Source organism: Pan troglodytes, chromosome 1, assembly GCF_028858775.2.
Source record: "Pan troglodytes isolate AG18354 chromosome 1, NHGRI_mPanTro3-v2.0_pri, whole genome shotgun sequence".
Lineage (NCBI taxonomy): Eukaryota > Metazoa > Chordata > Mammalia > Primates > Hominidae > Pan > Pan troglodytes.
The window spans coordinates 119,175,798-119,189,301 of record NC_072398.2 but is presented as its reverse complement, the minus strand read 5'-3'; positions in this window follow the sequence as shown (position 1 = coordinate 119,189,301).

Genomic DNA, 13,504 nt, shown 5'->3' with positions numbered 1-13,504 from the left:
CCTGGCTTCAAGTCTTGGCTCTGTCATTCACCAGCTGTGTGAATTTGGGCAAACCACTTTTCTTCTCTGATGCTCAGTTCCCTCACCTAGCAAAATGGGTTATAATGATGGCATCAACTCATAAGGTTCATGAGGACTGAGCTAGATAATGCAAACAACATGTTTCATATACAATAATAAATAAAAATGTTGGCTGTTATAATATTGTCACTGAGTCTACATGTATCTGAAACTAGCTCTTTTAAATCCTGGGTACAGCTTTACAGGCAGTATTGTGTAGTTTAGACAGATCACCTGAGTTCTTTCTATGTAATTATTGTTTCTACTGAACCTTGGTAAATGTGTGAAATCACAGAAGTTTGTCCCTAGACACTCCCCTCACCCCACTGGCTCCTCTCTCCATTCTGTGCAACCCCATTTCTGCAGCCTTGAGCTTCCGCCCATTTCTCTCCATTTCCTCCTCATTAGCAAGAACTGATAAAATTATTTGAACTGATATGTAAGTGACCATCTCATCCAGAGATACAGTATTCACATTTTAGTAGGTCAGAGCCTTAAGCCAAGGCAGTGAAATAGAGTGGATGGTACTTCAAGCATTCTTCAAAGTAATGGGGAAAGTTTGGGGTCCCAGGAGACTCTTCCCAATTCCACAGAGTCCTGCCCATTCATAAAACTGGTACTATTGATGCATTATAAGCAACAAGGTGGTCTGTGTTTGAATTCTGCAGCTGGAAAATCAAGTCTCCAGCTTTTGCAAAAGTGTTGTAATAGGGAAATTTGGACACTAATTTTATATACCAACCTCTTCTTGGTAAAGAGACACAGCCCATGAGCACCAAGGCCTTTCCAGCATTGCACATCTATGATACTTATACTCAAGTGCATTTTTTTCTTCAGAGCTTGAGGCTAGAGTTAGGTGTTTTTGCCTCACTGGGTTTGTAGGAGACTCAGCTACAAAGTCATTAATTGCTTTGGTGAATCAACAAGTAAAGAAAGACAGTCCAGCTATTGTCCCCACACTGCAAAATCATAAGAGGCTTCTGGACTTCTCCACAAAACCCTCGTTAAAGATGAGTCCTCATGGCTCTTACAGAATTCTTTATTATGTCCTTTGCGCTGAGACTGCAAGGTAAAGAAAGAAAAAAGGGAAATAACTAAATTTGTTATCATGGAAAATTTCAAACATATACAAAAGATGAAATAATTGTATAATATACACCCATGAACTTGTCATTTAGCTTTGAAAGTTACCAACTCATGGCCAATCATTTTTCATCTGTACCCTACTCACACACTCCCCCACCATAATTTTGAAACAAATTCCAAATATAATTTCATCTGTAAATATTTCTGTGATTGCACCTTTGTTATGGCCAACAAAATCCATCTTTCTAGAAGAGAAGTCATTCTTCCCTCCCTCCATGATGCTAAGAACATTTGGCCAGTACCTGCATCCATGCCCAGGAGTGGTCTCTGGGTTAGGCAAGCTTGAGGGTTTACTGAATGTTATCCAAAGTTTGTCCTTTTCCTTGGGTAGAAAAAGGAACCCATAAAATGTCTGGTAGAGGTGCCACTATGTGCAAGCTTTTTTTTTTTTTTTTTTTTTGTCAGCAGGGATGATGCTCAATAGCTGTGATGAGGTCCAAGCTGAGAGAAAAGAGTCATGGTCATGAATCCCAACTGGATTCATCATTTTCCACATACTTTACTTCATTTAGCTTTCACCAATTCTCATGTTAGTTCCATTTTACAGATAAGAAAACTAAGACCTAAGCTCACCCAGCTAGTAGTTACTTGTGGCAGAGACAGACTAGATGCTAATCAAATTCAGTTCCTCTTTTCTGTAGATACAGTTAGATTACTTTCCCAGGTTCTCTTGCAGTTAGGTTTGGTCATCTGACTAAGTTCTAGCCAAAGTAATATAGGCCAGTCCCATAAAAAACATCTAGGGCAATTTAGCATGTTCTTTCTTTCTCCATCCACTGGCTGAATGGAAAAAAATTCAAGGGCTTAGAAGAGGACAGAGCCACAAGAAGGAAGGAACTTGGGTCCCTGGGTGACTATGTGAAGCAGAGATCCCTCCCAACTTCCTTTGAACTGTGAAATACGCAAAATAAATAAATAAATAAATTTTTATTATGTGAAACTGTTGAAATGTGGGTGATGTATGTTCAAGTAGTAATGCCTACCCTGACCAATACAGTGGCATAGATGGGATTTAAACCCTCAATCTGACTATGCCAGTGTCCAAAGTCTTCCCCTAAACCACACTGCCTCCAGGCACAACAAATAAGAATTGCTTATAAGAATCACCTACATGCTCAGCATGTGATAGGACTGTCTTCAAGGAGATCTTGCATCTTAGATTTGTGCTAATATGATAGCCACTAGCCGCATGGGGCTGTTTAAATTAAAGTTTAAATTAATTAAAATAAAGTTAAAAATTCAGTTTCTTAATTGCAGGCTCACATTTCAAGTGTGCAGTAGTCTTATGTAGCTAATGGCTACCACATTGGAATGTGCAGACAGAGAACATTTCCGTCATCATGGAAAGTGCTGTTGGATAATGCTGTCTTAGATAGACCTTCATTCACAACGCACCCCTCCCCAGACCCCTGCAGAAAAGCTGGAAGAAGACGGGGATGCTGCTCACGAGAGGGCGGAGGGTAGCATAGCCAGCAACCAGATTGTCATAGACATAAAGATCTCTCTCTCTCTCCCCTGACCTGAACCTTGGATCTTTGTTCTTGCCTTTCCTAGTTAACTCTCAGACAATCATCTTATGGCCCTCCTGTACTCACTGGTAACATAATTTGGATATGACTTCCTTAAACAGAAGGAGCTCTGTCTGACCCTGTTCTCCAGACAGTCCTGAGAGCAGGGTCCACACATCATTCCCTCCCCAGCAACTGTGTAGATGCTGAGCATTAGATGCCAACAGGGCTGCGCTTCCTGGCCTGGATTAGGGATATTTCACACAGCAGCCAGAGCGATTTTTCAAAACACATATCCAACAATGTTGCCCGTTAGTTGAAATCCTTCTATAATTCTCACTGCCCTCAGAATTGAGTAAACATATCTCAACGTGTCTCCTGTTGTTACTGAATCATTGATTACTTCTGCTTTTCCACTTTCTACTCCTGGGCCCCTTGAACCTGGTGTTCCTGCCATGTTGAAAGTGCTGCAGTTCTCCAAACTCACAGGTTTGCTTTTACCCCTGGGTGTTTGCTCAGGCTGTTCCTTCTGCAGGGACTCTATCCTTCCCCATGTCTGTTTAGCTAACTCCTACATGTAGGGCTTAGCTTGGAAATACTTCTTCCCCACTCCCACCCCCTTTCCCACTATAGAACTTACCACACTTCCCAGCCATGTTTAGGGAACAGCAGATGTTTTCAGTTCAGGTATCAAAAGCAGAGACTATTTTGTGGAGGTTTTTCTCAAGAGGATGACCCTTCTCAATCCATCTAAATCATGAGTCTCAGTCCCTCCCTCCTTCCAACACAGACACACACACACACACACACACACACACACACACACACACATATTTCCCATCGACTTAATTCCTCTGCACAGTCACCAGGGAGGCAAGTGGAGCCCTGTAAATCTCTCACAAGCTGTAACACCCAGAAACCTCTGCTCCTTGACCCCAACCAGCCACTGTGAAACAAGTGCTACTAAATCCATGGGCCATGCCCCACTCCCCCTCCTACCTGCCATTATCCCATCATCTGAAAGGGGGGCTTGATATACAGAATAGGGTGTGGCAGTCACAATCCAAGCTGGTGCCAAGAAGTGCTGTGGGTTTTCACTTCATTGGATTACTTTTATAGGACTGGAGCAGATAGAAGCAGTGACTCCAATGCCTGAGATAGCATGACAATAAATCGCCATGGTGGCTCTTCCATGGCTCATAACTAGTAAATCAAATCTATTGAACAATACATTTACTGCAAATTTAAGAAGCTGTTCTTCCATTTTTTAAGTGTATGTGTTAAATCATGCCCAGAGTCACAAAGAATGGAGACAGCCAGCCTCGGTGTGAAAAAAACAACAAAAAAACAGCCACATGCTTAAAGAAGTTAGAAAATTCTAACTTCTTTGTTGATGACAGAGTGAATACCCTTCCTGATAGCTCCATGGGGCTTTTTTTCCCACTGAGACAGACTAGAATCTCCGAAGTGGCAAGCTAATGACTTCTTAACTAATGCCTGAGTCAATTTTGCCAATACAGGTTCAATGTTAGCAGGTTCCTTCTTTGCTCCAGATTCCTGACGTGGACAGAAAAGGAAACACAACAGCCTTCTTAGTGAATTACAGCACTGCTTGCATCAGTGGGATGGTGATGAGGGTCAGGAGAGAGAGTGACTTACTGTTTTTCTCTAGAAGATTGCTTTTACTCCTCATTTCACTCTATTCAAGTGCTACTGAGTTGAATGCAACTCCCAACTCAAGATGCTGTTTTGGCCATGCTTTGCTGTCAGCGTACTTTGTCTTATCTGTATTCCTCTGCCCCACCTACATATTAGCAGGGGAACCTGGCAACTGGCATTCAATAAACATTTTATTTGAACTGATAGGTCTTTATCCACTAATGCTAGTTCAATAAACACTTCTTAAACAATTCATTCATTCATTTACACACAAATGTTGAATATGCAATTGCTGTGCCTGGCATATGGTGGTGAGCAAGATAGACACTGACCTTGCCTTCTTGGAGTACAGCTCATGTTTAAAGAGAAAGACAGACAGTGAATCTGCATTCTGCACTGATGGTTACGCTTACTAAAACCTCATCTGGGGTCAGTGAAGCCTGAGGGGTGACTAGAAGCTAGATTTTAAAACTCTCAAAATGATCCCATGAGACAGAGCTATGATTCCATTTTCAGATGAAGAACTGGAGGCATGCGTCACACAGTTGCAGTAGTGGCAGAGCTAGTATGTGTGATAGGGGTGTGTGTGGACTCTAGGGAAGCACAGGGAGGAGACATTTGGTCCAGCCAAGCTGTCAGGGAAGACGCTCTGGAGGAGATGACATCTGAGCTGAGCCTGGAAAGAAGGCAGGAATCTGCCAAATGAGTGGGGGAATGATGTGACCACCAGGCAGGGCAAAGACACCGGGGCATGAAACATCAAAGCATGTGCCTGGAGTGTGAAGCCAGAGGGAGGACACTTCAGGGCCGAAGCGGGGGAAGCAGCCCATGGAGGTTTCGTGTGGCAAGCTTAGGAGTTGGACCCTATTCTGCAGGCCATGAGTTGCCACCCAAGGGCTTTAGGCAGATGCATAATGCAGTCAGATCTTGTTTGAAAAAACCACTCTGGCCCGGCCATATGGAGGATGGATTTGAGGAGGACCAGATGGGAAGCAGGGGGACCAATTAGCAGGCTATTGCAGCATTCCAGGAGAGAGATGAGGAGGGCTTCAACTAGGGCAATGGTACTGGGGATGGACAAGAGGGAACATGAGAGAAATATGTTTGTGGTAAAAATGATCAGGACTCTGGCTGGATGTGGAGCAGCACAAGAAGGTCCCAGGTCAGGCTGTGCTGCCTGGACAAATGACTGTGCTAATCTGGGACACAGGAATGCAAAACAGAGCTGCTGGGGGTGTAGACACAATCCTTCCAGGAAGGAAGGTGGTCATAGTTCTCTCTCAGGGTCTTTTCCAGCCAGAGCTGTTTATGCTGGACTGGAGACACCTGTCAGCTGGGGACATTCAAGGCCTGAGAGCAATGCAGATCTTCAGAAACAGGCTGGGTTCACCTGAAACAAACTCAATAACTCCTTTGGTTATAGGGGGATAAATTTTCAAAATAAGTCTAAGCAATTCCCAGGATAGCAGGCCACAGAAGCTAAAGGATTATAGAACTGCTGATCACAGTTGAGACATAAGAGGAGCAATTAACTCTTGGGTCTCATCCCCCATCATTCTTCTTCCCACCCCCTTCATGTCCCCCAATCAGCACATGTGTGCACACACATACGCTCAAGCATGCACACACATACGCTCAAGCATGCATATGCACATGTGCATACGCTTTATCATCCTTAAACTTCTCACCTTCCCCCAGACACACCAGGCCTGCCCCACTTCCTCTTTGCACCTGCTGTTCTCTCTGCCTGCAGAGTCTTTCCTCCAAATTCTCCACTGGGCAAAATTGTTTTCTTCCTTCCACACCAATCCAGATGCCTGGCCTCTCTGATGCCCAGCCCCACTACCCCATGTGGGGTTAATTGTCCTGCCCTAAGTGTCCTCTCCACACTTTCTCCCCCATCAAATAGCACTTTGTATTGTGTTTCCCTGAGGTCTTTCTTCACTGCCAAGCCGAACTCCTGAAGTCTTGTCAATCTTGGCATCCCCAGCAGTGGCACAAGTTCTGGTCCATCACTGGTGCTCAAAAACTGTTTGAGGAAGGAGCACAACCCCTGAAGATGGACTAGAATATACCTTCCCTAGCCATGATCTCAAGTTCTTCACTTCAATGAAGGGTGGTGTCTTTGCTCTCTGGACACTCACATGCCATTGGGAAATAAAGCCTGAAAACACATGAGACAAGGGCCATAAAGGTGGTGCCTACATTCACCCTTAGTTCTACATGAACAAGTCAATTATTTTTCTGAAATTGGCCCTTATATTTATCCCCACTTTACAGATAAGGGTTCACCCTCAGGGAAGGCAACAGCTCTTTTGGACTAAAATGATCAAAGACTTGTTTAACATCTTTCAAGGGAAATGGGTAGGTAAATGAGAACACCAGCTGTCTGGGGTTTGGTTCTTACAGAGATTCCCCAGGCTGACCACAGTTGGTGGGCCCAGATGAAGCCCCCCAGAGAGCGAAACCTTCGGTTGTTTGTCAGGTGGCCTGTGCAGTCCTCTGGGTTCTTATTGGCTTCAGGAGCAGGAGGGGGACTGACCACTATGAACCAATTTATTAGTCTCCCAAGAATCATCTCTGCCTGCCTGGGGCTGGACACCTTAACTTGACAAAGGTGGTGCTCATAAGCAGGGCAACAGACAAGGGCCGGGGGCGCTGGAGACTGGAATCATCGTCATTATGAAATCAATAACAGCAATGACCGCGACAGAAACTCTTGCCTGACATTTACTATGTGCCACGCAGTGTTCTAAGCCTTTCTCTGGATTCTTATTTTATAGTCCTTACAACGCTTCTCTGAAGCAGGTACTATCATCCCTGTTTATCAGATGAAAAAACAGAGGTGCAGATAAGTTCAGCAATTGCCTCAAGATCAGATAGCAGAGCTGGGATTTGAAACCAAACAATGTGATTCCAGAGCTGCTATTCTTAAATATTATGCTGCAGGGAAGTGCAGAAGGCAAACCAGTACCCTGACCTTCCATAGAAGGGCACATTAGGAAATAAGAGGCCAGCATTTGCTCTTGCTCTGACCCCCATACCCCTCCAGGCTCTCCAGCTCCAGGCAGGGATAGATGTCTGCTGCTTGCTAGGTTAGAGCTCTGCAGAGTCCGGAAAGTACAAGTGAGCTGAAGAATGCTGGGCAGATGAGCTGGGTGCCCCTTTCCCCTTGGCCTCGCAGCAATAGCCTTCAGATTGCTGCCTCTCCTGGGTGCCAGGATTGCTGCTGTCTGGAGCCTAATCTCCATTCTGGTGGTTTTGGTTGCTATGGTAATTGAATTCACTTAAAGTTGTCTCCAAGCTACTCTGTCTACTTCTTTCTGCCCATAGCCTGGGAGGGCACAGGCCCAGGATGGAGGGCAAGAAGGATAAGGGATTGCTGCCCTGGGAAGCCTACATGTTTTTCCTGATCCAGAGGTCTTCCTCAGAGGCAAACAGAAGAGAAAATCACAAAGAAATGTTCTTTGCAAGTCTCTCCATCTTCCTCTTCGCTGCCTTAGCTCCTTTCTGCATAGACGCATTGGAGTTAGATGGGCTGGAAAGGCAGGGACTGGCACAAGGTACTCTGAGAGCCTCTTCCATTCTTCAGCATTTTGTTACTCATTCAACAAACACTTACTGAAGGTTGACTGTATTCTAGGCTGCTTGCCTAGACAGGGGTCTCTCTGGGGGCAGCTCAGGATCCAGAGCCACAGGAAATGTCCCCTGACAGCACATGTCTGTGTGGCTACCACTCTGAGATTTCAGGAGAATGGCCAGCCAGGGTCAGACCCTGACAGGAAGATTAGGGACTGTGGGACATCTCCCTTTCATCCTTTCTCTGCTGGAGGAAGATTCATCACACAGCTCAGGGCTGCTGAGCATGTGGAGAGGAATCAGAGATCCTAGAAACTAAGCTGCTGTGGAATAGGACCGTCCCTAGATGGGACCTGAGGTGCAAATAATACTTATTTTCTCCACGATTCTAATGCAGGAAAAGTTTTGACACATAAGACAAATGACAAGGATGGAAGCCCATGTCAAAGAGCTGCCTGAGGGGTGTGTAGGAATGACATTCCCTTCCCCTGACCACCACCACTTTGCTTGGATGATAAGGGAGTGGGGATAAGAAGGTTATAGTAGATTATAGGTGATCATGTGTTTGCAAGTCTCAGTCAGAGAAATCTCTGTGCAGAGTCAAGGTGGGGAATGAACTAAAATGAGAAACCTGGAACATCAGTGTGGGGGAGTTCTGTTTGGGACAGGTGAGTGAGGTGCCTGGTGTATTCAAGGTCAAGTGCCCGATAAGCAGAAAGAAGTGTATTTCTAGGACTTGGGAGAGAGTTGCTCGTTAGAAATGCGCATGTGAGAATCATCGACCTAGAGGTGACAGCTGAAGTTGTGAGAAAAGATGACATTGCCCAGGAAGAAGGTGCAGAGGAGGGATGTGAGAGGAGGCAAGCATTGCTCCTTGGAGAGTGGTCAGAGGCAGGGCAATTAGTTTCTTTTAGGAAGCAGGGGAGTGGCCTGGAGTCAGTGGTTGGTAGGAAATAGTTAGTAGTACACATATGGTGTGGGCTTTAGGGAAGATGCTGCTGAGGGAGTTGTGGAAAATCAGGCTAGTGTAGGGGCTGTCAAATGTGAAAATGCATCACAATGACTGGAGGCCTTATTACAACACAGGTGGCTGGGCCCTACCCCCAGAGTCTCTAATTTATTAGGTTGGAGTGGAACCCAGGAATTCACCTTTCTTTCTTTCTTTCTTTCTTCTTTCTTTCTTTCTTTCTTTCTTTCTTTCTTTCTTTCTTTCTTTCTTTCTTTCTTTTTTCTCTTTCTTTCTTTCTTTCTTTCTATTTCTTTCTTTCTTCCTTTCCTTCCTTCCTTCCTTCTTTCTTTCTTTTTTCTTTCTCTTTCTTTCTTTTCTTTCTTTTTCTTCTTTCTTTCTTTCTCTCTCTCTCTTTCTTTCTTTCTTTCTATTTTTTTTTTCTTTTTACAGAGTCTCCCTCTGTCCCCCAGAATGGAACAGTCGTGGATCCTGACTCACTGCAACCTTGACTTCCGGGACTCAAGGAATCCCCCCACCTCTGCCTCCTAAAGTGCTGGGATTACAGGCCAGGCATGAGCCACCAGCTGGGCTAGAATTTACATTTCTAACAGGTTCCCAAATGCAAATTGATGCTGCTGGTCTAGGGACGCATCTTGTGAACCTGTACAGTGATAAACCTGCACTTGAGAAGGTTCAAATTTCACTTCATCCACCCTTTATTGTGGACCAAGTTAGACAGGATGAGAGGAGATGCTGGGCTTTGGTTAAAGAGCAGAGGTGGAGAAAAAGATGGAGAGTATAAGGCAGTTCCTTGGAAATAGAGCGGATACTGAGGGAATATGATGACATAGAGGAGGGATGACCCGAGGGGCACAGCCGCAGCCATGACTATGGGTCTATGATTTTGGGTTGTGTAAAGAGATCAATGGTGAGTCTGGCAGATGGGAGTACAGGGATTACAAACAGCCCCACAGTTCTGTTTGGAGTCCTGGATGAAAGCCTAGAGTCTCCCTTCTAGAGCACCTCATCCCTCATCCCTCTGCCCAGCCCCTCTCTTCTAACGTTCTAGGATTATTGCCAGGCTCTGGGCCCCAGGCCTTCCCAAGCAGAACAGAGGCAGCTGCCTCATATCCTCGGTCATCTCTCACTGGGGTTGCTCTGTGGACAAGAAGACCCGGTACTTTTTTCGTTTTCTTTCCAAGACTCCAGATCAGGCACTTTGAGAGTGCTGTGAGGAGGCTCCTGACCTCAGTGCCAAACACCCTCTTGAGACTGAGCCACCCTGCCAGGGGGGAGGTGCAGAACTTGAGTCTTATTTTCTCTCAGTGGAGCGAGTCCATAAAGAAAATCCAATTCATCGGTGTCCAAGAGAACATTACCAAGATAGACGAGACACCATGGGCAGTATTTAATTATGAGCAGGCAGAGCAAATAGGAGGGACGCAATAAAAATGCTAATCAGGGAGGAAAAAACCCAGAATTTGTTTTCTTCTAGAATAGGCTAAAGCTCATCTCTTCCCCCTCCATTTCCAGCCCCCAGATGAGTGCTGCAGACCAGGTTCTGAATGTGACTCGGTGACAGGTGAGTCCATTTTAGCCTCCCCACGCCCACCGGCTTTTCCCTACCTCCATTGTCCCAATCTCCTAGTTCCTAGAAGATCCAGCCCAAAAAGAGGGAGACTGGCTTGCAAGCACACAGCTTCCTCTTCAGCCAGGGAGAACTGGCAGGGAAACTTAGAAAAAGAATGAAGTTATTATTCAGGGCTCAATTCCATGTCCCAGGGAGCACTTTAGGAAGAAACAATCTCCCCCTCTCAGTGGCATATCCATAACTTGCATGAGAAGGGAGGGAGACCAGCTAAGTGCCCCCTGACGAACCTGAATTTAATGTGTCAGGCTTAGTCTCTGGCCTGATCCTAAGTGGCTCAGTCAATCCAACTCCAAGCCACTTAGGATGAGCTTGGGGACATTCAGCCAGGCCCAAAGCAGATTCTCAATTCCTTTCAACTTGGCTGAGCTTGACATTGAAATATGGTTTAGGAATTGCAGACCATTACTGTCTCACCCCAATTTGGTAGACTCCTCATGTAGCCAGATCCTTTGGGTCACTATATCCTTCCTTACTAAAGCTCAAATTTTCACACTGCTGCCAGGAAGATTTATTTCTCTAGTTTTGCTTGGTTGCTGGGCTACCTGGATCCCAAGCCTCATGCTGCTTTTGGGTAAAATGTGCTTGTTTTTGCAGCCCTCAGGATCCTGACTCAGCCCAGGCTCTTTCCCTAGGTTTGCTTCTTCTGTTTACTGGGCATGCCATTCATCCTGGCTGGTTTCCATGCAATTTCCTTGTCACTTGATTAATCTCTCTCTGGTCTCCTCAAATCTGTATGCAGCTTGAGGTCTTCCCGACATCACCAGGACAGGACCTGGGCTTGAGGACCATCTGTCATCTCACTCTGGATCACCTCCCTTCCCTCCATGACTCAGGGAGAAAGAACCCAGGCCTTCAACTCCTAGCTACGGCCCCTTCCTGGAAAAATATCTGTTAGATTAAAAGTTCACATACCAGCTTAGCTACTTACCTGGTATGGAACCCTAGACAAGCTACTTAACTTCTCTGTGCCTCAGTTTCTTCATCTAACAAATGGAGATAACATTATCTTCCTCATATTTATTATAAGAATTCAGTGCAAACACATGTAAAGAGATTGGAAGAGTGCCAGTCACATAATAAACATTCAGAAAGTGTTAGCTATCATCATCGTCATCATCATCATTATTATTATTGTTATGATATTTATTATTAAAGTCAATGATTATCTTATTTACCCATATGTCCAGGTACTTGGTAGAGTGGCATAAATAAACATGCAATAATCATTGAATGAATGAATGTTCATATAAGCTAATTCTTTCAAAGACATTACCATTCCCAGGGAAATCTAAAGAGAGGACCTATGATGACAAGGCTTTACACATAAGTGGCTAATGGTGTGATTTCAGGCATGTGTGGGAAAGGGATTTTGAGTCAGTGGTTCTTTTCAATCTCCTTCATATTGAGTCACATAATTACTAGAACATAACTAGGCCTGATTTTCTGGTCAGTAGCTCACAGTTATCTTCCTTTAGGGTTGAATCTCCCTCGTAACTCTAAAAGCAATGAAACCTTAGAAAGATAACCATCAAGGGGATAAAGGAGACAAAGGAAACTGCTAGCTACAGGGACAACCTTTCCTAGGTTCTCCCTAGGAAAGTTGCCACAACCTGTATACGTGCTGAAGCTGGAAAGCCCACATCAGCTTGTTCACTATGAGACAAAGAGGGAGAGTGCTGCAGGCAGCTGACCTCAGACCCTGGCATAATAAGACCCCTTCGAGAGTCAACCCCTATACTCTTTTAGGGAGAGCTCTCCTTCCTTCTATGCCTCACAAGAGATTTCTCACAATGGAGAGTGGAAATATTTTATCTACATGTTGCTGGATGGTTGTGCTATGGATCTTCTATGAGTGATCAGGACAGAATCTTGATTGGAAAAAAGTTATGCAATTCAGAGGCAATAGGTAAACCAAGGCCTGAGAGCCGTGCCGGTCCCCACACTGGTATCACATCCTGACTTGGACAGTGTGCCTTCATAGGGGTCATCCCACATGCTTCTCAACAGATGAATGAGTAGGTTGGGACCTCTTTTCCTTTCTTTCTTTCTTTCTTTGTTTCTTTCTTTCTTTCTTCTTTCTTTCTTTCCTTTTCTTTTTTCTTTGAAAATATATTCCTATTCACATGGTTCCACTAAATGTCACTAGTGCCCTGAGTAACTTCCAGAGGTATTTTATGTATATATAAGCAAATATACACATATATTCTCTCTCCCCTCTCCATGAATTGAAAGCTTGCTTTACACACTGTCATGCACCTTGCATTTTTTTCATTTAATATTATACTTTGGAGCTTATTCTATATCAGTATATGTAGGCTTACATCATTCTTTTTGGTGGCTGCATAGTATTATATTATAGAAATTAGTTTCTTTAACCAATTTAAGTTGTTTCCAATTGTTAACCTTTACAAATAAAACTGTAATGAATAACCTGTGGGTAAGTATACCTGTACGGTATATAGGAGTGTATGTGAAGACAAATTTCTATAACAGGAATTGTTTGGGCAAAGGCTTTATTCATTTGTAAATGTGATAGTTATTGACAAATTGCCTTTCATAAATAGCCGCCTTTTTTTAGTTATAACAAAACTGGAGCTTGAAGAGGGTAAGTGACTTTATTAAAGTTGTGCAGATTATACATAAAGCAACTGGGATGATAACTAAGGTTTGTTGAGCACTAGGGTTCTCTGGGCCCATGAGCTCAAAGAAATGGGAACATCTAGGCCAGGCACGGTGGCTCACGCCTGTAATCCCAGCACTCTGGGAGGCTGAGGTGGGTGGATCACGAGGTCAGGAGATCAAGACCATCCTGGCTAACATGGTGAAACCCCGTCTCTACTAAAAATACAAAAAATTAGCCGGGCGTGGTGGCTGGCGCCTGTAGTCCCAGCTACTTGGGAGCTGAGGCAGAAGAATGGCGTGAACCCGGAGGGGGAGCTTGCAGTGAGCCGA